Source organism: Panthera pardus, unplaced genomic scaffold (assembly GCF_024362965.1).
Source record: "Panthera pardus isolate Hobbes unplaced genomic scaffold, ASM2436296v1 HiC_scaffold_6, whole genome shotgun sequence".
Classification (NCBI taxonomy): Eukaryota; Metazoa; Chordata; class Mammalia; order Carnivora; family Felidae; genus Panthera; species Panthera pardus.
In genome coordinates this window covers 134,818,110-134,834,262 of record NW_026526991.1, presented here as the reverse complement: position 1 = coordinate 134,834,262, position 16,153 = coordinate 134,818,110, and the positions used below count along the sequence as shown (strand labels likewise).

General features: G+C 46.1%; 1 long non-coding RNA gene across 1 annotated transcript; it reads right to left on the bottom strand.

Moving 5' to 3' along the window:
• Positions 1-1,124: 1,124 nt before the first annotated feature.
• On the bottom strand, positions 1,125-14,669 carry LOC109273757 (uncharacterized). Its single transcript, XR_008419595.1, has 4 exons — positions 14,477-14,669; positions 14,172-14,288; positions 11,728-11,796; positions 1,125-3,534 (listed from the first exon to the last, which is right to left on the bottom strand). It is a non-coding gene; the product is annotated as an uncharacterized LOC109273757 (long non-coding RNA).
• Between the last annotated feature and the right edge of the window lie 1,484 nt (positions 14,670-16,153).

Genomic DNA, 16,153 nt, shown 5'->3' with positions numbered 1-16,153 from the left:
GGGCACTAATTTCAGTTCAAAGTAAGATTCGGACTCTGAAGGAGCTGGTGGCCGCCCGTCCCCACAGAAGCAATAAAATCCACTGCTGCCCCCGCCTCTAGTTCCAAGAGGGCTGACATGGCCTCGGGCATGCCACGTCTATGCTGTCATCTCGGCGTCACGGGGATGCACGCACGCGACACAAGCTGAGCGAATGACTGACAACAGTCCTGGCGTGATTTATTTTTGAGACAGAGACGGAGCGTGAATGGGGGAGGGGGCAGAGAGGGAGGGAGACACAGAATCCGAAGCGGGCTCCAGGCTCCGAGCTGTCAGCAGAGAGCCCGACGCGGGGCTCGAAGCCACGAACTGCGAGATCGTGACCTGAGCCCAAGTCAGACGCTCAACTGACTGAGCCCCCCAGGCGCCCCTGTGTCTGTCCATCCTTGATTTGGGCCCCGCTGTTCGAATTTCATCCTGCTTCCAGTGGTAGTTCAGATGGGCCCTTGGAAACCGTTTTTTGTTTCACACCTTTCTGTGATATATACAGGGAATCTAATGTCTGAAGAGGTAAAGTTACTTATTTGGGGAAACACGCTACTCCGTTTTTACAGTATTTTACGTTGCGAATCTTTATAAGTTGCTTGTCTGTGAAAGCCATCAGCCCTGCCATGGACTCTAGCTTGTCTCTAACACCCAGAACATTCTGAGTGGCCAGGATCCAAGCCTCCCTCCCTGTGTTGGCTAGCAGAAACTTGATACACTGTGGTTTCCTCAAATCTTAGATACCAGTTGATTGTAAGACCTGCATATAAGTACTTTATGGGGTACTAAGAAAAAAAGTACTGGGTACACAGAAAGTTCTAAAAATTTCTTCACATTCAGGAAATGATGCTTTTATATGGCTTCTTAACTCTGTCATTGATAGGCCATCGTGACAGCATCATGGGTGCCATTAAAAGCATCCACGAGGGGTGTTTGGGTGGCTCAGTCGGTGAAGCATCCGACTCTTGATAAGTTGATTTCAGGCCAGGTCATGATCTCGAGGTTTGTGGGATCGAGCCCCGTGGTCGCCCTGCACTGTCAGCACGGAGCCTGCTTGGGATTCTCTCTCTCCCTCTCTCTCCCTTTCTCTGCCCCTCCCCTGCTCACGCTCTCTCCCTCTCTCCCAAAATAAAGAAGGAAACTCTGAAAAAGAAATAAAAACGAAAAGCAACGATGACACGGTTTTTGTTTAAAGACAAAACAAGACAAAACAAAAAAGTCCCGCCACTATTGTCTGGGCATTTTTTTCGGACTCGCTCGCTTGGAAGGTGTAACAGGCGGCCCCTGGCACCGTCTCCGGCAGGGATGGGAGTCCTGTTCTCTCTGCACATAGGGGTCTTCCTTTAGATTCCCAAAGCACATGCCCGCTGTTTCGGGAGAACATAAGGAATCGCAGCCTTCCCTGTAACGACAAATAATTGTTTGCCTGATACCAAATGTGTGCCTCCTTCTGTCTTTCTCTGCACTGGATAGCTTCTCGTCTTCACGCCAAATCATAGTGTTGTCTCGGAGACATTCTAAGCACCCATGAGACCATTAAACACAAATGGTTGGGGCAATTCACAGAACGGGGTGGAAGTGGCCGAGATAAGGAGAGGCGTGAACGGGCTTGCGTGAGTAGCAGTGGGTGGCGTCCCTGGGAGCGCTGCCGGGTCCCGCCGCCACTGAAGGCCCAGGCCGTGTAAGTGGCAGCCTGCTTTCTGCCACGTGAAGCGGGGGGTGTGGGGGGTGCACGCCTGAGAAGCTGTAAAACACAGAAATAGCCCTAGCCTCAGTCTGGGTTTCTCCTTGGGAGGTTCCGTGCTCCAGCTCCCGAGGCTGGGATTTGACATTCCACGCAAAATTTAAAAAAAAAAAAAAAAAAAAGGGACCGAAAACATCTCCCCCACAAAAAGTAATCAAGGCAGGTGTTTAAAAAGACATCCATAAGCCAATACCAGCATTTCTCAATGCAAGTCTAACCCACACTCGACTGAGGAATTTTAAAAGAAAAGAAACAAACAAAAAATGCTAACCCCACACGCGTCGAGTGTGAACTTCACCCAGGCCGCAGGTGGTTTTGGAAAGCTCTCTGGGAGGTGCCAGCAGGCAGGCTGCAAAGGAAACCACGGATAGCGACATAAGGAATCTCTCAGATTTGCAGAAAGCCAAATTCCTAGTGCATCTTACACACAACAGAGAGAGCATATATCATCCTTGGAACCATCTGGATGCGGCAGCAGGTGGGGGTAGGGCTTACTTCATTTGGACATCCCTGGTGGGGGTACCTTTCCTCCTCTCCTTTCTTTCGTCTTTTTTTTTTTTTCTTCTTTTCTGTCCCTCTTTTTAAAACCAGGATGGCAATCTTGCTGCACGGATCTATTTTAGTCCAGCGACACACTGAGCTTTGAAACCTTTCAAACTGTGCTAACCCATGAATGCCCTATCGTGCATAGAAAACAGACTTTCCAGGATTCTCTGAACTCAGATCCTGGCTGCAGATGTTGGGGCGTCCTCCGGCTCCTCCCTCCCCTGGGCTAGTCACTTCTGCTCTGCCTCCTCTCTGCTCCTTGGAGATGTCTCCCCAGCCCCGCCTGGCTCTGGAGGCTGGGGACACCGACAGCTAGCCACCCCCCCCCCCCCCCCACCCCGGGATTCTGCAGGGTTCCACGTCTCAGCCCAACGCTTGTTAGCTGCAGACAACACACGGCAGATCCGAAGGGGGGTACCTGAGCTCAGCATCAGGGACCATGGCTCTGGGAAATCCTTATCACAGTAGTCTTCCAGCACTTTCTGGGGTATATCACCTCCCGCGGTCCCAGTACTGGCGTTTGTCCATCAGCACGCTTGGGGTCCTCCGTCATGAAAGAAGAGGTCTTTTTTTTTTTTTTGGTTTGTTTGTTTTTAAAGGAGATCTTTTTATGAAGATCCCTCAGCCTCCTTATCCCCACCGTTTGCACATCCCCCTTTTGTTTCTGTTTTTTGATTAGTTGATGTTTGCAGACTTACAAGCCCTGCAGCATCAGGAGAGAGAAAGCAACCTGATTTGGAGAATTTCAGCCGGAGAAGCAAGCTCCTACCTAGAAATTGGGGGAATTGTTTCAAATTCATTCTCCAGGTGCCATCAATATATTTGCAAGGAAAAGAGGCGACAGCGTGCTCATTTTTCAAACTTCCTTTGAGCTTTTCACGGAGGAGATGCCGTTGGTGTCTCTGCATATTTTATGCAAATTTTGAGAGTATCATTTAGATAATGATCTGTTTCAGAGAATTAAATAATCACACACTTGAAGGTGATTCATTTCTGCACCTCTTCAGGAGATCTTTAATCAGTGGTGAGTTTTTCTTTTTTCTTAATGGACTCAGGAGCACATTTTTCTTAGTGTAACTTTCTTTTCATAAGATGAGGAGACTAGACGTTGCCCTACCTATCACAAACAGAAAAAAGAGAAATCTATTACCTGAAAGCTGTTCTCCTTCTCTGCTTCATACTTGGATGACTTTTCTTAACAAGCCATGGCTTTCAGTAGACTATAGTTCATGTGAAGGAAACACAGAGAGATATAGTTTGTCATGAATTTTCAGCAATCTATGAATTATACATAACGTTCTTTAAGTTAAAGTCATGTTAGACCGTATGCCGCTATCACAGATAGTGCGATATGTAGCTACTATCCGAGATCGAGCACATTGCTTAACCTCTTTAAGCCTCAGTTTCTCCATTTATGAAAGGAGATCTTTATAGTATCTACCTCATAGGGTTTTGCGAAACCTAAAATGAAAATAAAGTATGAGGCTCATTGCTGGGCATTCAGTTAAGCAGACAATAGATGGTAGTCAGATGTTGTTATTACTACATTTTGTTCTCCCTCCCAGAAAGCTAGAAGTAAGAACAAAGTACAAACAGCGGGTTTTTCCCCGCTCTCACAATTTACCTTCTCAACTTTTGCCTGGGATCCTAAACAGAGACACGGAATTCACAGAGCACAATTACCCTTTGAATCTGGATGTATTTCTGAAGTCAGGGAGGAAAATTCCTCTCCCCTCAAGGTCCTATTCTAGTTGGACTAAAGAATCGAATTGACACGAGACAGATTCAAGGAGAAAATCCAATCGAACAGCATCTCTACTGGGAACCCACACAGATGTGGACATTCCCAAGACAGTCAGGCACGAAGAAGGATATACGTCATTCTGAACTAAGGAGAAGGGAGTAGGGGTTTGGCACTTTAAAGAGAAAAAATGCAATTCACGGGAAAATGAAAAAGAGTCAATGGTCGGTAAACGAACGTTTGCTGGGTCACGCAGAAACCACGGGGCAAAGAGACCTTGATCCAAGTGGCCTTGCTAGGCTCCTCTCTTTCCAGCATACCTGCTTCCTATCATAATGCAGCTATCTGTGACGGTAGCTCTCTTCCTGGAGCGGGTCCTCTGTCTAAATTCCTTTGAGGCAGTTGAGCGAAAGGTGAAGAGCTTTTCCTGAATGTGCTGGGTCTTGATTGCTTTTAACTCAAAATAACTCTTTATACCAAATGGTCCATCTTGGGGCGGCCGGACCTTGGCCCTATGCTGTCTACAAACGGATTTAATGGGGTAACCGGAGGTTTCCAGAGACTTCGGAGGCTTCCCTTCTGTGAGCTCACTGGCGCCCTCTTCCACATCTCAATCTCTAGAACTCTCCAATAGCCATGCACTTTACCTCCTCCTAGTGCTTTTTGGTTTTTAAGCATTATTATTTTACACGTCCACCTTAAAACATCCCAGCGGTATGTCTGTGTTGACCAAGAAAGAATTTATGGAACATTTCAGCCAACAGGCACTTTTTTTTCGGCAATTAGAATTGTGCTTCTGAAGACACACACTCAGGTAGAAGCCGGGCTCATGTCCTGAGGAAGACGAAGGGTGGGGGAAGGGTTATGTAGGCGAAAAGCTATGAGTGCAGCTGTCCTCTATGTCACATAGGGATTGACACTGAATTGACTGGAATTGGTTGGGGTAATACACAAATGAGGAATTGAAACTCGCCCAGTCTCCTGGGCTCCTTTCAAAGATGAAGGAGGCCGTTGAGTCAGGTGTCATGGTGAGGACAGAGTTAAGCCCAGGCTGAGGGCTTGCAGCTGGCTGGAAGGTTTTTGAGAAAGTTCACGGTTTCTCTGATGAGGATGTGCATAAATCCCCCCCCCCCTTCCCTTACGGCCTCCTGACGCTTATTTTAAAAAGAGACACTCTTGGGGTGCCTGGGGGGCTCAGTCGGTGAAGCGTCCGACTTCGGCTCAGGTCATGATCTCACGGTCCGTGGGTTCGAGCCCCGCGTCGGGCTCTGTGCTGACGGCTCAGAGCCTGGAACCTGCTTCGGATTCTGGGTCTCCCTCTCTCTCTCTGCCCCTCCCCCACTCACTCTCTGCCAAAAAATGAATAAACATTAAAAAAAAATTTTAAAAGAGACGCTCTTCGCTAGGCTCGCTTGCTTGATGGTGAAATCCCTTTCGGCATCAGCAATACTACTTGGCATGGAAGGAAGAACACACGAACGTAGGTGAGCTGACCACTGTCCCTCAGTGAGTGAGAAATTTAGGAACGGCACAATTAAGAATCGTTTCCGCATTCTTTCTCTGGCACCTGCCGTTATCCCCGTAACAAGGTCAAAACCGACTTATTAGTTCCAAGGAGGCAGACACACAGCTAAGAATCCCTAGATTTTTTTTTTTATCTTGAAGTTATTGTGTGTTGCTATGGGGATACAGCCCCCCTGCAATATCCTTTTTGCTGTCCGGCGTTGGCAAAAAAAAAAATAAAATCGCCACGTCTTCCAATGCTTGACTTGGGCCTTGAGTTCGCTCCAACCTCTTCCGGGTTCTTACCTGGAGGCATCGCCCTGCTGGCAAACGTAGACCTGCTTTGATGTTTTGCCTGCTCTTTTCCTGGTTGACATTTCTTGAAACTGACAAGCCGCGAGGTAACAGAAGACCAGGGAAGCAAGTCTTGGGATGTCTGAATCAGAGAGCGGAGTTAATAAATTCACTCAGAGGAGAACTCCCTCGTAACCAAGAGCTTCTATTTGAGGTCGAGCCAACTCTGTGTTCTCCTGAACAGTTAACAGCGTGACAGGGAGGAGTACCCTTTCTCTGTAGGAAATGAGTGTGGTTTCCAGTGGCCTAATGCGTCCCCACGCGATGACATCTGTGTTCCTATTTAAAACTCAAGGGTATACCACCTTTTTTTTTATCTGAGCTGTTAGCTTTTAAAAAATACTTAAAAACCAATCAGCAACTAAATTGCATCTGAAGAGCTGTTTCAATTATAGAATGGAGGCAGTTCTGCAGCAAAGTATTTAAGAGCTGCAAAAATTAATGTGCATTTTAATGCTGATTTTCAGAGTATAATACACTTTGTAATTCATTTAAATGTATTCTGGGTGCTCCATTCTAGCTTCGGGCCCAGCAGTAGTCCTTGAGACATCATAAAACTACATTTTAAAAGTTTTTTTTTTTAATAGAAAAGTATTTAAAAATCTAAGAAAGATAAACTGAGTGAAAACATAATTGGTCAGCATCTGAATGCAGATGGGTTCTCTTCCTTGAATAACACCACTTAAAAGCACTCCCGTGGAATGATTTCTACCCCAACCTGCAGTGTGGGTCATAGCACATAAAAACCTTATCTAATTGCCTTTTTTCTTCTTGCCACATTTCGGACACAGCCTCTAAACTTCCTAAGAGCCACGTTATTCATCGGAAGCTACTGACGTGGCAGATAAATCCAGTAGAATTAGTGTCTCCACGGATGGCGTGTTTTAAAACCGAGTTAATCAAACATAAACGTTCCGCCCAGAGCAATGGCAAGCAGTACATATGTCGACAGCCCAAAGGAAGGGAAGTCAGCAAAGCAAACAGCTGCTTTTGCTCAGCAGTTTCCAACACCGAGCTTTAATGGATGTGCAGGGGGAGGTGGGAGCCACCAGCAGGGAAAAGAGGTGCGAGGTGGGCATGCCAGCCTGGGTCACCTTTCTTCTGCAGACTTCCACAAGAAATCAGGGGAAGGACGAATTGCAACCAGAGGACATTAATGATGGGAGAGCCCCGGGCCTCACCTCCTTCCCGCGCTTCACCCTTTTGCACGGCAAATGGGCCAACGTGGCCAAAGGGAATGACCACAGACTCATGGAAAGAACTGCTCACTGCCCACAACCCAGGTTTCCAGCCTTCCTACCAGCCCACGGTGGGCTCGGAAGCTATACTGCTGTGCTTTGTGCCATCGCCATCTTGAGACGAAACGCACTCGTACTTCCTGGTGACTTCCGATATGGTAATGGGATGATTTCAGGCTTCAGTGGGCCCCACATTCAGCCTTCTTTGTGTTCTGGAGCTGCATTGTAATCAGTGAGTGATGCCAGTCTCTGCCTTCCACCGACTCCTCCTTCCAGAAGCTTGTTCCTCTCCTTCCCTGAAGTCAGCATGGCTGCAAATTGAGCCAGCCGTGCACCCAACAGAAGCTCCTTCCCCAGCCCACCCGGTGGGCCTCCCTCTTGGGAACAGTGGTGATGTTCTGGGTCCTGGGCAAAGGTAAGAGAAAAGGCCATTCATTTGTTTGACAAGCGTTTACTGAGCACTTACTATTAGTACGTATTTAGGGTTAGAAGGAAATGAGTGACAGGTTAGCCGCAGCTTCACGCACCAAAGAGGGTACAGTCCAAAGGGTTGGAAATATCTGGGGGCTCCATGTTGCTTCCCTAACAACAAAGATGCCTCCAGCTTTAGAAGAGTGGTTCCAGGGTTTAGCTGAACTCAAAAGCTGCAGTTAGCACCGGAGTTCGGAATATGGTCTGAACGTCCCGTGGGGACCGCCTGGCCCAGATCTCTAAAAGGAGGAAAACAATAGCGGAGGGACCTAAAGAAATCTCAGGCTAACTCACAGCTGGGCTCACAGGCTGCTGTGGGACTCTGGTCTTCTGAACTCTGGATTACATTTAGTCATCTCTGCTGGGTAACTGGAGGCTGTACAGTTTGCACGCTGAGCCATTACGCCACCGGAGCCCTCGTCCTGAGCCCCAAAGGGCCCCTTTCCCCACACAAACCTAATATTGAGGTTCTGACACAGCCACGGTGCTCCCTGGCCATGAGACCTCCATCTCTAGGCTTTCTCTGAGGAAGCCATTGGGTCTGCTTCCGAGATGTACACAGTGGTGACTTTCATGTAAATACCCACTGCTATTCCTGACGGAGCTGGGAAACAGAGAGAGCTATTTATAAGCGTTCTGGTGGCAGTTGCCACAACGAGGAGGTGAGGCTGGTTTCTGATTCATGCCTTCTTCTAGCCAGCTGTCCCCTGTCATTTTACACATGCCGGCATGACATTTCCCTCCAGCCAATTTAGTCCTGAAAAGTTTTGTTTCTTTTCACACGTGAATGATAAGAAAGTCTTTGACTTGGATCATCCCTCGCCCCTCCTGAAACTGTAATTTCACGGGCTCCATCTAATTTGTGCACGAGTGTCTCACTAAGCTATGGGGAGAGGACGCAAACGCTCTTTATGAAGGCTTGTATGGCTTACTCCATGGAGCGTCTTCTGTGGGGTTGGGTGGGAGAATTTCATTAAGAATTTAGGAATAACTGGAATCTGGGTGACTCTTTTTTAAAATGAGTGTTCCTTTGCCACATTTTTGAGAGCTAAAAATACAGCCAAAGGATGTACTTGGAGCTGGTTGAAAGCAGATTGGAAACCAGACAAGGGAAGGTGAATCCAATCATCTGCATGTCTCAAGCCAGCCGCGTACCCAACAACATGAAACAGAAAGTCACCGGGAAATAAAAGCCTGAATAATGGAATGGACGGACTGACGCATGTGGGCAAGAGGTAGACACATCCCGCATCCTCCAGAAACTCCAACTGTCATAAATCATCACAAGTCTCCAAGATTCTCTGGAGATTCAAGGCAGCTGGAGCTGGCCTCATGAGTGCCAGCCACCCCCCGCTCACCAGTCCATTCCTGTGTGACTCTGTACACGTCCCTGTTCACACTGCCTGGTGGTGGCGGGGGGAGAGGGGGACTTTGAGGAAGTGAAATCATACATCTTGAAACGGGCTGAGGAGATAAAAATGAAAGATATTCTAACTGTGGCATTTTTTCAGTTATCTGAAATAAACCTGCCATCCACACAGCAGAAGTAATATTTTAATTTCAGACCTGAAAGTGAGAGAGACGGGGGACCAGGGTGCAAAGAGTGTGTCCCAGAGTAACACGCGACCCACATCCCTGCCTTTTTCAAGGGTGCTCAACCAATCCTCACTGCATAAATAAGCAAATGGATTAATGGATGAGCCCTGAGGAAGGGGATAAGAAGAGTGTTGAGAACTTGTCTGAAAGTGGAAGAACTTAAATAGGACTCAGCAATACCCAAGATGGCAGGGACAAATTTCTTCATTAAAGTGCTAAGAAGCCCCAGATGGCTCTCACGTTTTCTTTGTATTCTTAGTTATTGAGATGGAGTTAGAAGCAAATTAAGAGGATACCTGCCAGAAAATGCGAAAAGCCCAGAAGATTCACATAAAATCATCATGAAGCTCTGTGGCACCTCCAGAAACACACTGAAAACTTACCTCTTTTAAATGGCAAAGGATTTCAAGGACACAGAAAAACATAGAGAATGAAATCCGTTAAAGGTAACATTTAAACAAAGCCTCAAGGATAGGAGTGAAGCTCTTGTTTTCTGTACTTAATCCTTACAACTCTCCCTTTCGAGAAATAACCACTTTTAGGAAATCGAGGTTAATCATCCTAGGAATTTCTTAAAAAACTGACCCTACTTGCCGACGTATGGGTCCATCAGTCTCACATTGTTCGGCATCTTTCTTAGCCTTTTAATAAACCCTGCCATACACCATACATATCTTTCTCTAACTTGCTTTTCATACTTGTGTTTGGGGGATTTATCCCACGTTATTTCTGTAGCTCAAGGTAATTTATTTTATTTTTTTATATACAATTTTTTCTAATGTTTATTTATTATTGAGAGACAGAGAGAGATACAGCACCAGCAGGGGAGGGGCAGAGAGAGAGGGAGACACAGACTCCGAAGCAGACTCCAGGCTCCCAGCTGTCAGCACAGAACCTGACGCGGGGCTCGAACGCACAAACTGTGAGATCATGACCTGAGCCGAAGTCGGATGCTAAGGCAAGGAACCGAGAGGTCACTGCGTGAAGACTGACATGAAAGGGCATGCCTCCCAGAGGCCTGGGTGGGTGACCGGAGGAGGCTCAGCACGCTGAGAAGGGAAGTTGGGGTGTGGGCGGCCTGCTCCCCACAACCACAAGGCTGGGGCAGGAGCACCGGTGAAGAAGTCGTACATCAAGCAAACTTTGAAAGAATCTATGTTCTACATTTCTACTTTAACAACCCGGGGAAGCAAAAATAAGATAAACACAGAGAGGGAGGCAAACCTTAGAGACTCTTAAATCCTGAGAACAAACTGAGGGCTGCTGGTCGGTAGGTGGGTGGGGGGAATGGGCTAAATGGGGGCTGGGCATTGAGGAGGGTGCTTGTTGGGATGAGCACTGGGTGTCCTATGTAAGTGGTGAATCACTAAATTGTACTCCTGAAACCAATACTACACTAGCTGTTAACTAACTTAGATTTAAATTAAAAGAAAAGCAAAGCAAAGAAAAGCAAAGCAAAGAAAAGCAAAGAAAAGAGTAAAATAAAATAAAATAAAACAAAATAAAACAGAATAAAATAAAATAAATCAGAGTAAAGCTATGGTCTCTATCTGAGACAAAGTCATCAAAATACCAGTGGCAACTGAATTTAATTAATTATTATTACACATGCGTTGCTGCACCGATGACCCTTGGATGGGCAATAAGATAAAGAACATAAATAATTTATAAATGACTTTTTATTCATTCCATCAGACTTGTTTTGTTGGCTTTATTTCAGTGAAATCACTTCTGAATCATTAAAATCTGTATTTACATAATTTGCCTTGCAGCAATGATCTAATGGATTAAAAATAAAATATATTTTCACTTAAGGTATATACAATTTAAACACATTTTCATTACAAACATAAAGTAAAATGTAAGAAAAACTGACAAATTAACCTTTCCAAAAGGTTATTTTCCTTCTAAAGTGATTAATTATAAATCAGCATCAATATATTTATTCCAGAAAACAAAAAAGAAAACATATGTATTGAAAATTATTTGCTACGATGAAATTTTAAAATTTCATCTTTAGGAAATTTAAATAAATCTTGCAAAACATTTTTACAAAAATAAAATTATTTGCAGTTCAAGACTTGGATGTACACCTAGTTGCTAAGGTATGAACTTGTATCCCTTCTCATGTGACATCTAGACCTACATTGTTTTTATTTCTTACTTACTTTTTTAAAGTTTTACTTATTTTGAGAGAGAGGGAGAGAGAGCACAAGCAGGGAGAGAGGCACAGGGAGGGAGGGAGAGAAAATAAGAAAGAGAGAGAGAGAGAGAGAGAGAGAGAGAGTCTCAAGCAGGCTCCATGCTGAGATGGGGCTCGATCCCATGACCCTGCTGATCATGATCTGAGCCGAATCAAGAGTCAGACGCTTTACTGACGGAGCCACCCAGGTGCTTCTAGACCTACATTGCTTTTAAATATATGGTTTATTATTTTATCATTATTCATGTATGGTGAGACCATCAGATCGGGAGACAATGGCCATTGAGAGATGACTCGATATACTCACAAATTCCAAGAGAAGGGGCAATCACGTCATACGGGGCCATACAGGGCGGCACCAGGGTCGGTCAGGATCCTGAGGGAGGAAGGGAAAATGTGAGCCACAGCCTTTATTTTGGTTTCCACGAGGCAGGGTAAGTTCTCCCGGAATAAAATACGATTTAACAACAACAAAAAGCCAAGTGAAATAAAAAATGAAAGTTAGACTTGCTTATTTATCACCTGAGTAGAGCAAGAAGGTTGTTGTGAGAGAAAAAAAAAACTATATAATTAAGTGAAAAAAAAAATCTGATCAGGCATCAAAACCTTTTCAGATTTCTAACAGCACCTACAGACAACAGCAGTGTATGAGACAGAAGCTGGTGTTTACAAACCTAAGTGTAACCAGAAACAATTTGCTCAGAATGCTTACAAGGCTGAGACCTTGTAGGACAAGTCGCTAGAAAATAGATAGTTCGTGGTGTTTCCTCTCATAACTGATGGGAACACAGAAAGCTGTATTTCTTCATGCTTTCGGTTAGAATTTTGAAATGGCCAAAGTGTGATAAAAACTTTTGGACATAGTGTATCATGCCTGTGATATCAGGACACGACGTATTATATGGATTGAGATCAGTGTTGAAATGTGGAAAAGGTTAATGTGCACTGGTCCAAATTAGTAAGCTGGAGTGCAGACAGACCCAGATTCTGGAATGTTCACAGTCAACGCTGGACTTGCCCTAGTACTTAGATCCAAGATGGTAACAGTTTGCAAGGGCATTGCATTTAGACATTTGTTAGTTAACTCATTCATCCACAGAGAACGAAAACTTTAAAAATGCAACAATGCGGGGCACCCGGATGGCTCAGAAGGTTAAGCGTCTGACTTCGGCTCAGGTCATGATCTCACAGTTCGTGAGTTCGAGCCCTGTGTCGGGCCCTGTGCTGAGCGTTCAGAGCCCGGAGCCTGCTTCAGAATCTGTGTCTCCCTCTCTCTCTGTCCCTCCCCCGCTCACGCTTTTTCTCTCTCACTCTCCCAAAAATAAATAAACATTTAAAAAAATTTTTTTAAATGCAACAACGTGAACACTGTCTGCCTATAGGCCTAATGTCACAGACACGTCATATTTATTGGACTCCACGTGGCAGCGGGCCATAACATGGAGCTCAGAGGGGTTGGCTTTGTCCTGGTGACTTTTATTAATTGTTGGAAAAAATAAAGACGCCGATGCAATCCAAAGAAAAATGTCACCACATTTCAACAGCAAACAGCGAAGACAGATTTAGCCTTTCAGGTTGGCACTGACCGGTCCCTAAAACCTCAGACTCTACAAAGCTGCTCGCGTGTGTGACTTCGTAAGGAGTGATAGATCCCAGTTTCCTTCCCCGAAATCCAACTACTGAAACGAAAGTGAGACATTTCCAAAATTAGACATTTGAAGGCTGAACAGCAAGAAAAATAATAATTCTCAGTTTTAAACTTTACGAAACGACTGTTTGATTCACGCTCTGGTGTAACACTCAAAGTTTGGCTAAAAGCTGCCCATGGACCCCCATGGCCGGACGCCGCAGTGGGAGCAAACAGGATGATGCGAAAAGAGCAAAAGATCACAAATATCTCGAGAGTAGCTACTTTCACCAAAAACAAAAAACAAAAACAAAAACAAAAAACACCCACACACACAAAAAACAAAAAAACCAATCACTGCACGGGAATCTCTCCACATTGAGAATGCGTACATTTGGGAACAGCTGGTTTTCATTATGAAACCGAATAAAACTAAATGTCACTCCCTGTAAAAGGGCTTCAGGTTGAGCACAGAACGCAAGACTCGACATGGTCACCTAAGCGCACACACACACACACACACAAACAACAAAGCTGTCAGGTTTCTCTGCCCTCCCCCAAAGCGTAAGGGAGGGCTACATAAAAATACAGGATGAAATATGAATTTTAAAGTGTACTGACAAATCACTTCGCAGAATCTTTCTTTCGATGTTTCAATTTCGAGTTGATAACGCGATCTCTACGTATCACGCATAATTCGAGTACGACCTTACAACAACACATCTGGAAAACCAGGGCAAGACTGAGGATATTTCTGGCAGCCGATTTTTCTTACACCCAATCCGTCTCGCTGGTTTATTTCTACCTCCCGGGCCCTGTAGACACCTAAGGGTGCGACCTCAGCACTAGCTTGCGTTTCTGGCGGACAGAAGCTCTGGTAGCGAATTGCTCAGCCAGCCTCCTCCGTTTGTTCGTCTATGAGTCATCGACGATGTCACAACTATTTCTTTCCGCACCTGCGGTCTACCTGGCCCTGTAGCGACCGCTGTAGGTACAAAGTGCAGACAATTCTTGCCTCTGGGACTTCAGACTCCAGTTGGAGCCGGAGCTCAGTTCACTAAATGTTGGAATTGCATTTGACGGGCCGCCTTCGTCCTACCCTGGCAGAGCGAGTCCTGGGTTACCGGATCTATGGAACCCCGAGATATCAGTCGTGATGTAGAAGGTAATATAACAGCGCATAAAACGCATCCCCAAGAGAAAACTTACTCCTGTCTGCAGGGTTTGATTTGCGAAAGCATCTGGCACAAAGAGAAGCATCAAGGTTTGCGCGCAGGGCGACTAAAATTTAAGTCCCTGAAGCTAATTGGTAAATTAGCAGACAGCCTCATTCACCTGAGTCCCCCCTTCCCAGGCCTTTGCTATTTTGCTGCGGAAAGTAAGCTTCTCCCAGGAGACACCACTGGAACATACAGACGTCTGAACAAACCTGGCTTTGTCTTCGCTGACGTGCGAATTTGTTTCTGTCTTTGTTACCGCGTTTGAAACCCAATGCTTCTCGTCCTGGCAAGTTCAGCTCCACGCGGTTAATCCAGTGGGCGGAGGTACGTGTTCCCCACACAGAAACTTTTCCTTAGGTTAATTGTCTCCTAAGACACTGCTGGGCTGATGTCACAGGACAAGGAACCGAGGCCCCCCCGGCTGAGCTGCGGGCCCTGTGCTAGATTTAAAGGCACAGGAGGGAATTCCAGATGGCCTACAGGGCTTTGAGGTGGAGAAGGCACATCCAGAAGATAAATGTGGGCAATCTCACAGTCCCGTTTTAAGAAATATTCAATTTCTTATCTTTAATTAGCAAAGAGGTAGATGCTTTCATTTTCTGTAACTCTATCGGTATTTGAGACAATCGTCCTTCTTCCGCTATGTTAATCGATGTAGGCTGGCCGCATTCTCACACAGTTCAATGCTATTTTAATAGCATTTGATTGAGTGCCCATTGTATGCAAGGTCCTGTAGACAGGCCATCCCGGAGGCGGGAGAGCACCTAAAAAGGTTTTCCATCAAAGACAGAAGGAAGAATGAATAGAATTTATGAAAAGGCGAGGTTCAAAATACAGGCAATTTGATCAGCACGTTCAAAGGAGTAAAGGAATGAAACATCCTGGTGGGCAAAAAGGAAATATGAATTGTTGGGAGCCTGGGGTGGCAGGGAAAGGGGAAACTCGGGGCCACCTGGGAGCTGGGACTAAATCCAACGGGTCTGGGCTCCAGTCATTGTTCAAGGGAGGCCTTCCTTCTCATTCATGGGGGGGGGGGGGGGGGTTGAAACAATGTTTTCAAAACCGATTTTTTCTGGGCAGCACACCTGGTGATTTAGATTTAGTCGGTGTGGGCTTGGGCCCTCCCTAAAATTCCCTTGGGGGCTGGGAGTGAGATGCCCCCACCCCTCTACAAGCCTCGCCCGCGTCAGACCTTGTGGGGGACGGAGCGGAAGGTGTGGCAATGAGGCAATGAGGAAAGCAGGGGCATTCATACCCAGCTGTTGCCCACGCCTCAGGGCACTGACAACACCCGGTCCTCACGGTCGTTTCTATTCATATATAAAAATGGCATGGGCACCTTGAAGTCAAGCCCCCAAACAACCCAGCCAAGTCGGAAGGTGTCCCGTCCAACAGGGGCAGTGAGAATCGAACCTTCTTTCGGGAGAGGAGGCATTCTCGGACAGGTAGAGTGGCAAAAAAAGAAAAAAAAAAGAAAAAAGAAAAGGAACCGAGAGTTCCAAGTGTCATTTTCTTCTATTACCCGTGTTTGTTCACGGGGAAAAGCCAGCATCTGTAGGCTGGGTTGGGGGCCAGAAGACTCCCACGCTGGATCCAGCTCCCAAGGGCAAGGGTAGCCAGGAGCCCACAGTTCAATGTTCTCAGGGGATCTCATCCATGACGTGAGGTTCAGCAGCAAAAGAATCCACACCAAGGCAAGTTCTGGAAACTGGTGTGGAGCGGTCCTCGGTCACTATCCAGAAAGGGTGTCGTCCGTCACGAGAACACATTTACAAGGACACGGAGTGTCGGCAGAGCTCCGTTCCAATGGGCTGAGTTATACCCATCCTCACAGGAAGACAGTCGAGAAAAGGCATGGACAAGGTCTGGCCCCATCTGAACTGGAC